General features: G+C 42.9%; 1 protein-coding gene and 1 non-coding gene across 2 annotated transcripts in view; one reads left to right on the forward strand and one right to left on the reverse strand.

The window, feature by feature from the left end:
* The window catches only part of LOC126184034 (nose resistant to fluoxetine protein 6-like), a 397,821-nt gene that overhangs the window by 221,586 nt on the left and 162,191 nt on the right, over positions 1 to 14,044 (forward strand). The gene's annotated exons all lie outside the window — the stretch shown is intronic.
* On the reverse strand, positions 2,804 to 2,878 carry Trnat-ugu (transfer RNA threonine (anticodon UGU)). Its single transcript has one exon. It is a non-coding gene; the product is annotated as a tRNA-Thr (tRNA).

Raw genomic sequence — 14,044 nt, forward strand, 5'->3', positions numbered from 1 at the left:
CAAGAGATGAATACACTAAGCAGATTCAGAAGGATGTAGGTTGCAGTAGGTACTGGGAGATGAAGAAGCTTGCACAGGATAGAGTAGCATGGAGAGCTGCATCAAACCAGTCTCAGGACTGAAGACCACAACAACAACACATCGAAGATTGTTTCCAATAGTGTGGAAACGAACGCCGAGATGTCAGTGATGACAAACTTTCATCATGAACTGCATATTTACATAACGACTGTAGTGTACATTTTCATCTACATTACCCCGTTCACTCAGCACATACTCTAAAGGGTTTTGGTCGCAGCTTCTAATTCTTCCCTGAGTGATAAAAATCTCGTGGCCTGTTGGCTTATAAAGTCTCTGGAGACAGATGTAGGGGACCTAACATGCGTTTTCTGACGTTGGGGGCGGGGGGGTGGGGGGGGGGGGTGGGAGGGGTGGGGGGGGGGCGTACTAAGGGAAGACTATTTGTCGCATTGCTCCTCTTTTCACTTGTTTGGAATCTCTGTTTGTAGGTTCCTACACTTCCCACTGCCTGTGTGCATAATTTGTATATCACGGTGGCACGGCCCTCTGCGCACGTTACCGTGCCGCTGGTGACTATTTTGACAAGTAGCGTGTCTGTTTTCTTGCTCTATTTGATCATGACACATGGCATTGCATTGTGCGTACTCTAATGTTACTTTCATATGCTCTAAAGAATCTATAAGTAGACGACTCAAGAATGCGCGTAGATTCTATCGTAAAATATCGTTTCCCGTAACTTGCTAGTCTGGAATTCACGAGGTGTACGACCTCATTCATCGCGTGTCGGTCAGCGAATACTTTTCAGAATTTCTGTCAACAACCTCTGACCTGTCAAACAATTGTACGCTAACGGGTGAATATTTTGCAGTTTATTTAATTCTCGTGACTTATTTATCTACCGAAATAGGGAAGGAACTTTTACTCCATTTCAAATTATTCTCCAGTACTATTGTCTTTTATTTATTTTATTTTATCGTGAATCTCAATGTAATTTACATTATTGTATAGGCTACTCAGTTTTTCAACCATAGTCGGCCGTTGTGGCCGAGGGGTTCTAGGTGCTTCAGTCTGGAACCGCGCGACCGCTACGGTCGCAGGTTCGAATCCTGCCTCGGGCATGGATGTGTGTGATGTCCTTAGGTTAGTTAGGTTTAAGTAGTTCTAAGTTCTAGGGGACTGATGACCACAGCAGTTGAGTCCCATAGTGCTCAGAGGCATTTGAACCATTTGAACTAAATAGATTGATAGTGTATAACATCCACAGCTTTGTGCTTTTCTGTTATAAAATTTTTACGGATATTTGACAGCTTGTCAAAGGAAGACTGCTGTTCAGTATTTTTTGAAAGTGATTGATAACAGCTGTTAGGTATTTAATGAGATATATGCCACGTAGCTGTCTACATGTTCTTTATTATCACTATCGGTTTCAGTTGATGACCATCACCAAAGGAAAGAAGTTCGTATACAGGTTGTTTGTACGTACAAACGAAACAGATGAATAGAGGACAATGAAAGAAGCTATAATCCTAATAAAAGTAGGTCCGGAAACCATTGGTTTCCTCGATACGACATATGCACAAGTGTAGTCATGCCAACGTTACAACACTGTTGCTGTCGATGGCTACTTTTATTTCAAAATACCGCAAGTGGCGTGTAAATTACACAGTAAGAAACTGTTCTTGTTTGATTTTACCATCATTCCGGATGCCTAAACACTGGGTAAACAGAGTTTCAACAAATGTATCAGTCGTGGCTCGCCAATATCATGGCCTCACGAGTCCCCGACTTGAGCCCGTTGGTATTTTTATTTTTTTATGTTTATTTAAAAGCTTTCATGCACTCTAGTCCTGTTGACAATCCCGATGAACTCCAGGAATGCATCGTGGATTGTTGTCATTTCATTCAAAAAAGATGGTTCAAATGGCTCTGAGCACTATGCGACTTAACTTCTGAGGTCATCAATCTCCTAGAACTTAGAACTAATTAAACCTAACTAACCTAAGGACATCACACACATCCATGCCCGAGGCAGGATTCGAACCTGCGACGTAGCGGTCACGCGGTTCCAGACTGAAGCGCCTTTAACCGCACGGCCACACCGGCCGGCCTGTCATTTCATTCGGAACACGTCTTGAGATTTATGAACGTGTACGGTCATGGACGAAGAGATGAAGCCTGCCCTCATATGACAGGTAGCCATGTGGAATAGTTGCTGTATTGCGTTTTTTATCAATTGCATATCTGCAGTTGGGATCCTGGGGAAATCTGTTTTAAGTTGTTCCTGTACTCAGTCGTGACATTTCGTAGAGGGGAAACCATTGGTTTCGGACCTATGTTTATTAGGGTTATTTGTTCGATTCATTGTCCTCTACTCTCCCCTCCCGTCATGCCATTGCCATATTGATATGACATGACATGATACGTAAATAATGCATGATATCTAAATCGGTAGTGATAATAAAGGACATACAGACAGCTACATGTCATGTATTTCATTACAAAAAAGACTGCTGTAATTTGGTGATATAACAATAACTGCAGTGAAAAGTTTTACAACAATAACAAATTGTGGCCGATGTATACGGACACAGCGCACCTTGTGCTCCGTTATATCTAGTGGAGATATTGATGCAAGCTAAACAACGCCGTGCCAGTAAACACAGATATGTGAATCCATCATAAACTAATATCAGGGGGACCGGAAAGTAATGTTAGAATTATATTAATACCGCCAGCTGCGCACGTGGGTTGATATAGATCAACAGGGACAGGTGAAAATGTGTGCCCCGACCGGGACTCGAACCCGGGATCTCCTGCTTACATGGCAGACACTCTATCCAGCTGAGCCACCGAGAGCACAGATGAGAGTGCGACTGCAGGGATTATCTCGCGCACGCCTCCCGCGAGACCTACATTCTCACCTTGTATGTCCACACACTATATTCGTAGTGTCCCACCCCACCACACTCATTACTCGTGGAAGACATTCTTCCAAGTCCCGTAAGAGTTCGGAGAATATGTGTGCATCCGCACAGAAGAAGGTCATGGCCGGTATCGCCAGAACTATATACTTATACGGATATGGTGTCTGTTCTTTTGGACATGTCCGAAAGAACAGACACCATATCCATATAAGGCAAGTAATGTCGTTTCTATGCATATCTATAGTTGTTTGTCTTTATCAACTGTTGTATCCTTCAAATTCTTGCTAAAGGTATTTTAAAGCTAGAGTGACTTGTTTACTCGTAAATAATAAAATCTTTATTTTTTTTTTTTGCAATTTATGGTGAAATTACAGGAAGACGTACATATTTAGCACAGTATGGTTTATACTATTTTTATTTTTATTGTCTTATATTTATTTACATTGAATAAACAGTCACGGGTTCTTTAAGATATCTGTAGTGGATAAGCTTAATCGTCTGGTTTTATATTTATTTATTTATTTATTTATTTTTTGCTTCTTAAGAGAATCGTATCGTATGGAAACGACGGAGAGGCTTCGCCCCCGCACTAGCCCTAGGGGGTTCACAACCTGACAACAAGCTACAGCAGTCCACTCACCCCACCGCCGCCTCACGCCGAACCCAGGGTTATTGTGTGGTGCGGCCCCCAGTGGATCCCCCTGGGAACGTCTCACACCAGACGAGTGTAACCCCAAAGTTTGCGTGGTAGAGTAATTCTGGTGTACGTGTACGTGGAGAAAGTGTTTGCGCAGTGTGTGGCGGAATAAGGGGAACCAGCCCACATTCGCCGAGACAGATGGAAAACCGCCTTAAAAACCATCCACAGACTAGACCTCGACACAAATCTGCCGGGGACCGGTACGCCTTCCCGGCCGGGAAGCAGCGCGTTAGACCGCACGGCTAACCGGAAGGGCTTTGTAAGGGTAGTAACGCAACAGTTGCTACCAAAAACATTTGAGGTGTTTATCCAAGTGCATTATACGTTCGCAAATGCCAGAAGTTGTTATCTAAGTTCAAATCCGATCATTTTGGTGTTTGCGACTCGTATCGATCAGGAGGGCAAACAGCCTTGGACAATGACATCTTAAGAGCAGAAGTGTCAGATGATCGAGGAACCGTCAAACACTATTAACCAACTGTAAGCGTAGGCTTCCGCGGCCGTTGTCATCTTCAATAAAATTCTTCAGGGTATCAGACCGCATCGTCATAATTTAAAATGCGCCAACGTTTCGGCCAGCGTTGCAGTTAGCCTTCATCAGGGCCTTACGTTAACTGCTAAATGAAACACACTTGGTTCCTTCAATAGCTGCACGAGAAAACCGTATCGTTACTTGATTGGCTGTAAAAGGAGGAGGAGGAGGGGTGAAAGGTATGCTTTATTGGTGTTTCCTTTATTATCTGTCATTGGCTGAAATAGCTGTTTTCTATTGGTCTTTATATTAATCCACCCCATTGGAGGAGACGGACGAATAGCGAACAGGTGATAGCTGTGACGTCACACTGTTTCCATGCTGTCCAGAAGCCGGCTGCGGCGTGCCATTGCTTTGTGTGCTCGCGACCACTACTGCGGCTCTCCGCGTGTCTGCATGGGCCGCCCCGGCTCTGCCGCCGCTCCGTAGCCCTGCTATTGCAGGCAGCCAAGACCTCGGAAGCTTGTACCCGTCCTCTCTATTCATGTTGGCGGGTCTTTTGGCTATTTCTATCGCCTCTCTAATCTTTCTTTTGAAAGTGAGAGGCTGTTTCGCCAGGACGCGGGCTTCTTGAAAGAATATTGGTTTCCCGCACTCGTCTCGGTGTTCCGCCACTGCTGACTTAGTGTGTTGTTTCAGGCGATTAGCACAAGGCTCTCGGAACATGAAAGATATATCCGCCTGTTTCATTTAGCAGTTAACGTAAGGCCCTGATGAAGGCTAGCTGCAACGCTGGCCGAAACGTTGGCGCATTTTAAATTATGACGATGCGGTCTGATACCCTGAAGAATTTTATTGACTATTAACCAACCTTGGTCGACCATCCAAGAACATTTGCAACAGATTAGGAATGACAAACAAAGGTAACCGATCCACTACATGCAACTAATTGCCCAGTAATTGTCAACAGAAAAAACCTTTCTGCAACACGATAATACAAGACCTCACTGCGGAAGACGAAACCTGGAAAAAATTAATTAATTAGGGTGGAACGTATTGCCTCAACCACCATACTCGCTCGACATTGCACCATCGAATTTCCACTTATTCCGATTGCTACAACATTTTCTGAGTGGCAAAAAATGTAAAAATGTCAATGATGTCCAAAATTCCAACTTCAGATATTTTGCTCAAAAACCAATTGATTTTTGTCGATCCGGTATCGAAAATTTGCCCACTAAATGGTAAAAGGTTGTTAATATCGAAGGTATTACATCATTGATTAAAAATAAATAAGTTGTTAACAGTTTATTTGTTTGAATTTAATGTAAAAAATGACACTACTTTCCGGTCCCGCTAATAAATCTCAAAGTTTGATGTCTTGGGGTAATACGTGAAGAGAGTATACTGAGACACGCTGATGACTGCATCATAATGTTAAAACTATTGACTGCATAATTTAAGCACCACGTGACTGCACAGTATTCTCGCGTTTTACTTTTCAGATTTTACGCTGATAAAATCCGCAAACAGTTAAAAAGGTAAGATAAATCGCTTAATGTGATTAAACTTGTTTCGTGTGTATTATGGAAAACATCGCGTGTTTGCGTGATAAAGCCTATCTACTGCGGAGAGACATGAAGCTGATGGGAAAAACATTTTCGCCAATGCGGACATGCTAGCTGTATACGGATCGACAGCAGAATTTACTGACAGCAGAGTTCCCTTGCACAATCTCTGTACAATCCACCGCGCAGTAGGTTTGTTCTACTTTGCCGAAAACCAGTAATTACAAATGCCACGTACGATTACTTAATCCATTACAGAAAGAATTAACAGTCTTCTTTAATTATGGGTCCACAGCCGCTTTAAATTTATTAAAGGTATTCATTTTCCTGCGTAGGCTATTCTTTTATTTCGAAATGAGCACTTTATTTAATTATTTAGCAATCAGATAATGTCGCCCCCTTGTCTGTTATCAAGCTACATCACAGTAAAAATTGTTGTGCATACAGCATCTTCTTTAGCTACCACTCATCATTGCGGGGGAAATTAATATGCGGAGCGTTCCTAATAAAAGTTTCGCACAGCCACAGCAGGTACGGACACAGCTATCTCAGATGTGAAGTCCAAATGTGAAATATAAGAAGCGTAACATATGTACGGACCAGCGTACATAACACATTATCAAACATTAGCGTAACTACTGAAGTGAAAACACGCATAGCATGACCCACGTTTTAAAATCAAGTAGAATGATCGCGTACCTTCAAACTTAGCAACATCTAACTTCGAGTGGTAACCACCGTTCGCAGGAATGCCGTCTAAAACAAAACAAAAACCGACGAATTATGCAAATTGGTCACACACTTACATTCATACAGGTACGTACAGAAAATGCAAAACTGTACCCTTTGGCGTCCGATGGATGAATGTGTCTCGCTGCAGCGTAATTTCACCGCCCTGCTACCAAGGATAGTTCAAAATGGTTCAAATGGCTCTAAGCACTATGGGACTTAACATCTGAGGTCACCAGACCCCTAGAACGTAGAACTACTTAAACCTAACTAACTTAAGGACATCAGACACATCCATGCCCGAGGCAGGATTCGAACCTGTGACCGTAGCAGCAGCGCGGTTCCGGACTGAAGCGCCTAGAACCGCTCGGCCACTCCGGCCGGCCAAGGATAGTAAACAGGGGACGTCGACAGGGCACAAAGTCTTTGCGAATTTCATTCCGTGCACTCTGATGGACAACAATTATGACTCACAGACAGTCACATGAACAATATACGCAGAATGAGATTTTCACTCTGCAGCGAAGTGTGCGCTGATATGAAACTTCCTGGCAGATTAAAACTGTGTGTCGGGCCGAGACTCGAACTCTGGACCTTTGCCTTCCTCGGGCAAGTGCTCAACCAACTGAGCTACCCAAGCACGACTCACGCTCCGTCCTCACAGCTTCACTTCTGCCAGTACTTCGTCTCCTTCCAGCGCACACTCCGCTGCAGAGTGAAAATCTCATTCTGGAAACATCCCCCAGGCTGTGGCTAAGCCATGTCTCCGCAATATCCTTTCTTTCAGCAGTGCTAGTTCTGCAAGGTTCGCAGAAGATCTTATGTTAAGTTTGGAAGGTAGGAGACGAGGTACTGGCAGAAGTGAAGCTGTGAGGACGAGGCGTGAGTCATGCTTGGGTAGCTCAGTTGGTAGACCAACTTGCCCGCATAAGGCAAAGGTCCCGAGTTCGAGCCTCGGCCCGGCACACAGTTTTAATCTGCCAGGAAGTTTCAATATACGCAGATGTCAGCATTTGAGAGAGTACCCATAGCTGGTGTCAAAGTAGCCGGTTGGGGTGATCGGCGAATCGCTAGACACTTGAACAGGAGAGATGCCACTGTTCGACGGTGTTGGCAGGAATGGGTGGACCATGGCCGAACACAGCGTCAAGAAGGAAGCGGTCGACCTAGAGAGACGACAGAACGTGGGGACCGAGCAGTCGTCAGAGAGGCACTCAGAGCCCCAGATTCGTCATTATCATCAGTCCGACGTGCAACTGGTGCTTCAGTGACCATAAGAACCATTAATAGACGGTTCACAGAAAGGGAGCCGAGCTCACGGCGCCATTTGTGCCGACTACCATTGACCTCTGCACACCAACAAGTTCGTTTGCGGCGATGTCGGCCACATTCCACCTGGACTCTCATTGACCAGAGTAGAATTGTCTTCAATGATGAGTCCAGCGTCGAAATAAGCCCCGAATGACCAACGACGATGCGTCTGGAGACGCCCTGGACAGCAGTGGGATACGAACCTGACTCTCGCCACCATATGGCATAAACCAGGAGCGATTGTCTGGGCTGCTACTGCATTTCATAGTAGGACTCCTTTGGTTGTCGTCCGCGGCACCCCGGTACGTCGACGATATTCTGGGCCTCGTTTGTTTTCCTTCGCGGCAAGCCATCCTGGGCTTACGCTTCAGCAGTATAATGGCAGCCCGCACACTACGAGAGTTTCTGCTGCTTGTCTCCGTGATTGCCAAACCCTAGCTTGGCCTGCGAGGTCGCCGGATCTCTCCCCAACTGAGAACCTTTGGAGCATATGAGCAGGGCCCTCCAACCATCACGAGTTTTTGACAATCTATCGCGCCAGTAGGCCAGAATCTGACAAGATTTTCCTCAGGAGCACATACAACAGTTTTATCAATCAATCCCAAGTCGAATAACTGCTTGCATAAGGGCCAGAGGTAGACCAACGCGTTATTGACTTGCTCGATTTGTGAGGCTTTTTATCTTTAGTAAAACATCCAGTTTTTTTTTTTTAATCGAAATCATTTGTTTGTATGTACATGCACATCACATCTACCGATTTCCGTCCCATTCGGATAATTGCTTCGCGGTGCGTCTTTTCTTTGTCTTTTGTACAGCACTCTCTTTTTCTCAGTGAAACTTCGTTCATGTGCGGAATTCACATGTCCGCTGCAGCACCTTACACAGAGTAGCGTTCGTTTCGAGAATTCTCATCATATTTCTGTAACTTTTGTTACACAATAACGAAGTGTCACGTGGTAGTAAGAAGGCTGAGTATTTCTGAGTACATTTGAGAGTAAAGATATATTTATCTACTGTACTTAGATTTTGAAGCAATGGAAAGGTATACTGTATTCTGACATCCTACTGCTCGTAAAAAGAGGCATGGCTTGCCACATTTTCGCCGAAATTTTTTCCAGTTAACAGCTGGAAAATTAGCTATGATGATTCATAAATCTATTACAGTGGTGCCATTTTACCTTTTCCACTTAACATCGTTTACAAGGGATGAAACGGAGCTATAGTGGAAGAATTTAGCTTCAAAATTAGCGAATTTCTCAGGTTTTTTTTAGAGGAGTTTCGCTACGGACGTTGGTGTCTATGATATGAAAGTATTGCTGCTTTCATAAGCTATAGAACGCTGTTAAAGAGGTGCATGTTTACTTTACGTTCCAAATACCACACAAGCTTAAAGAACTCTGTAGTTTGAAAGTCACTTTTTAAAGTTTTACTTTTAAGTTACTATTAATTTTAAAAGTTGCTTTCCAAATATCATACAAGCTTAAAGGACTATGTAGTTTAAATGTTACGAGTATTAACAATACTCGAAAATACTGAGTATTTTGCTGTCGCAAATCCGGAGTTGTAATTCTGAACTGGTTAATAAACATCAGGAAACATCATGTGTATGTACGATTGAAGTAGGTAACCATGACATCGCTGTGTAGCATAAAAAACTAAAGCTTTTCATCCATTCGTACATTACTGGTTGAATACTTTTAAATAGAACGTTTAATGTTCGAAATGAGGAAACCTATGACTTGCAAACCTGGTGAGGAACTTTCTTCGAGACCTTGAATTGATTACGAAATATTCCGGAAGTTCACATTACGTTACGTGGCACACTCAGTATTCGTTCTCATTGTCACCTGATGAGTAAATCGTAATGGATGGCGTGCAGCCCCACACATTTGACACCGACTAATATAGTTGAAAAGTGATTTAATTCATCAGCTTATTCCTTCTCTCTCGCTATGTCCCCGCTAACCACAAAATTTGGTTCCAATGCAATGGGAAAATAAATGCAGAATTACCCTCTTCTAGTCATAACTTTCGTAATTTTTTTCTGTGACAACATAAAGAACATAAACATTGTGAAATTGATGAACAGTTATAAATGAAATTAAATATTATCACTAGGAATCATTTCGTTTCAAAACTCTAGAAATCTGTAAACTTCTATCTTAAATGTGAACACATAGAACTAATGATACGACTATTAAATCTAGTATCAGTTTACTTACAAAAATTCCAAAAGGTAAAACAAATAACCTCGCAACGAAATCTAATATCGACGTATTTCGAAGAATAATGAGTTATAAATGATGTTACACTAGTGGTTGGTTCGTGTGTTTCTTTTCCTGTCGTCATAGAGCTATTAAATACGAATTACATTCCGTCGAAGTGAACAGTCATCAAGGAAAGAAATGCACCATTAATTATCTCTCAGGTTTTCCTAAATTTCCCTGAGTGTTTATGACCTAGCATGAAAGGCAGATTCGGAAGTAGTTGTGTAAGTTCTCCAAACACTTTTTCACATCACTCTTCCGAGTTTTTAAAAACTGATAGGCTTCTGGAAAGTCAATCCAAATGCCAACAATTCAGCGTCACTATCCAGTGATCCCTGAACAGACTATCACTCATTATATATCCATTTTGTATAACACTCCATAGATAACACACGAATTATCGGGAAGAAGTAAAATTAATGTGGGTCAAGACATACGTCAGTATTAAATATAATGAAATCAAGAGAAGACGGTGCGTAAAAGGATAGGTGTCTAATTGTTATTCTTCAGCAATCTAACCAGTTATTTCAGGTAAAAACGATGTTTAATCAGCATGCAGGAAGTTGTTAATATTCCTACTCCGGCCAGAGAACTCTTCATGAATCCGCAACAAGAGCTGCAGCTAAGCTATTCCGTACGTATACGCTAACGATTCCTTGATTAGCTAACCAACACGTATAGATCTTGTGTTCAGCAAAACAACAGCACAAAAATTATTCAGAAGCAAGACGAGACAGAAGTACTGGGACGTAGCAAAAGACAAACGTGCGACTTTCGTGTAATAAACACGCTTTTATTTAGGAACTGCTCTGATAGAACAGTAAAAAGAGTTCGATGTGGTACTTGCTGTCCAAGCATATAGTAAAACTGACTTTACAGTTTATTTGTCCAGAACTCTAGTTTTCAGTTTCGTTGAAGGAGAAAAAAAAGGACAGCATTCCAGCTACTTATGCTGTTACGTCAGTGCTGTGCGAGCTATCGATTCCAACGTAATCGTTCCGAGACTCCTAAGAAAGGGAAAATTTTTCAGCTTGAGAAACAGCCAGCTGCCTATCACGCAGACTGGGAGCTTTCGTTTGGACGATATTGACTACAGATACGCAATCAGTTCGTTTGACAGAAGCGCTTTCATGACATCTTCTTAGAAGATTGATGAGTGAGACTGCTCCATCACCCTTTTCTTCAGGCCGTACTTCTTTCTACGTCTTCGCCTACATACATACTCCGGAAGCCATTGTATGGTGTATGGCGGAGTGTACCAAGTACCATTACTAGTAATTTCCTTTCCTCCTCTACTCTCAAATGGAGCGATGGAAAAACAACTGTCTTATGCCTCTATAAGAGCCCCAATTTCTCTTATCTTGTTTTCGCGCTCTTATGCGAAATGTACGTTGGCGGCAGTAGGATCGTTCTGCAGTCAGCTTCAAAGGCCTGTTCTCTAAATTTTCTCAGTAGTGAACGTCGGCTTCCTTTCAGGAATTCCGATTTGAGTTCACGAAACATCTCAGCAACAATCGAGTGTTGACTGAACATACTGGTAACAAATCTAACAATACGCCTCTGAACTGCTTTCATGTCTTCTTTCAATTCGGCCTGAAATGGATTCTTAACACACGAGCAGTACTCAAGAATGGACTGCACCATTTTTCATATGCGACCATCTTTCTAGATGAGTTGTTCTTCCACAAAACTTTGCCCGTAAGCCAAAGTCGACCGCTCGTCTTCCCTACTACGCGCTCACGTACTCATTTCTTTTCATATCGTTTTGCAACATTACGCTTACGTAAGTATTAGAGGTGATTATGTTTAAGCAACACAACACTGATATTGTATCCGAACATCTCTGCCTCCATTTCCTCTAATGACTTTTCAAAGGAATATGGTTACTACAGATCATGCTGTATTACCGTCACTAAAGAAACTGCTGAGGTACTAGCGTATGAATCCGCTACTCCGCTTAGTTAAATACCGGAACCTATACAGAAAATGGGCATCTAACCAAGCAGGTTTCATTCAATTTAGCCCAAACCAAATATATTTTATGCTAACGTGATGTTCAGTTATTAGAAACATGAAACTATCCAAGCCTTGACGATATTCGAAAGGGATAAAAGCGGCCATTTACAAACTGCAACATCTAATTGAATGCCCTTTTGTAGTAGATTTCTCGAGGATTTACGCTAGTTTCCTTGCAAGGCCTCCTTGCTTTACATTTTCTCTAGTTCATTATTGTCAGTTTAACAGAAGTTCACTACTGGTCGGGAATAAAATTTTGCAGTCGACGCATACATCAAACGTCACCATTTCTCAGTCGATGTTGATCTCAGTAAAGACTGGAAACGAAAATAAACTCTGAGAAAAGAAAAACTGCATGCAAGGAAATCGATGGAATTGCTTCAGACTTGTCAGGTAAGCTCAACAACGGAAACATAGCAATGTTTGTGGCTGGCCATTCCAGGAGTTCGTTCCACGGCGTGCTGCTATGCTGTAACGATTGTCCCTTACACTTCCCAAGCACTTGAGGAATTTTTTTTAGGAAGATGGTGCGCTCCTTCACACATTAGCCACATCAAGGGAATATCTTAAAGATCACAGACACCATCCTACGGCCTGCAGCATCATGTAATATCTTCCCAGTATAAAATACATGAGATGAAACTCTAGAAGTCACGTATGCCATGTACCATGTATGCGGTGACTCAAGGAAGCTATGTTGGATTATCGCAGACATCCTTAAGAAGCCACTCTTTCATGCCCGTGGAACGATGCAGTGGAAACGCAAACAACACTACAAACTGAGGACAACAGATTGTCCAAGAACTGTTGTACGTTTTGTAGAGTTTTCGATGAAGTACGAAATTTTAGCCCATTTGATAGAATCCTGCTTAACAAAATTCGTTCCTTTGTTTTAGCAATGGACAGCAAAATGTTTCGCAACTGATTCGATTGTTTCATTGACACAACGACAAAAATTACTATACGCTTAGCTATTGAAGACTATATCCTAAATTTCCTCGGTGAAAAAGTAGCGCACTAATGAATTAAGCTGAATTAGCTTTTCTAGAAGCGACAGTGAGAAACTGTTGAGGTACTAACGCATGAATCTGCTACTCCGCTTAATTAAGAACAAATTACATTTTTAAGCCAGCTAAATTTTCTACTCACATCAAAGAAAGTTTTGCATCACCTCGGTTCCGAGAGTACCGGAACCTGTAATTTCGCCCATTTTATCGCTCATGAAAACCACACATTGCATGTTGTACCACCATACAGCGAGACCTTCAGAGGTGGTAGTCCAGACTGCTGTGCACACCCGTACCTCTAATACCCAGTAGAACGTCCGTTTGCATTGATACATGACTGTATTCGTAGTGCATTACTATCCACAAGTTCATCAAGGCACTGTTAGTCCAGATTCTACCACTCCTCAACGGCGATTCGGCATAGATCCCTCAGAGTAGTTGGTGGGTCACGTCGTCCATAAACATCCCTTTTCAATCTATCCCAGGCATGTTCAGTAGGGTTCATGTCTGGAGAACATGCTCGTCACTCTAGTCGAGCGATGTCGTTATCCTGAAGGAAGTGATTCACAAGATGTGCACAATGGGGGCGCGAATTGTGGTCCATGAAGAGTAATGCCTCTCCAATATGCTACCGATATGGTTGTACTATCGGTTGGAGGATGGCATTCACGTATCGTACTACCGTTACGGCGCCTTTCATGACCACCAGTCCCACATAATGCCAATCCAAAACAGCAGGGAACCTCCATCTTGCTGCACTCGCTGGACAGTGTGTGTAAGGCGTTCAGCCTGACCGGGTTGCCTCCAAACACGTCTCCGACGATTGTCTGGTTGAAGGCATATGCGACACTTATCGGTGTAGAGAAGGTGATGCCAATCTTGAGTGGCGCATTCGGCGTGTTGTTGGGCCCATCTGTACAGCGCTGCATGGTGTCGTGGTTGCAAAGATGGAACGTCGCCATGGTCGTCGGGAGTGAAGTTGCGCATCATGCAGCCTATTGAGCACATTTTGAGTCGTAACACGATGTC

This window comes from Schistocerca cancellata, chromosome 4, assembly GCF_023864275.1.
Source record: "Schistocerca cancellata isolate TAMUIC-IGC-003103 chromosome 4, iqSchCanc2.1, whole genome shotgun sequence".
Classification (NCBI taxonomy): Eukaryota; Metazoa; Arthropoda; class Insecta; order Orthoptera; family Acrididae; genus Schistocerca; species Schistocerca cancellata.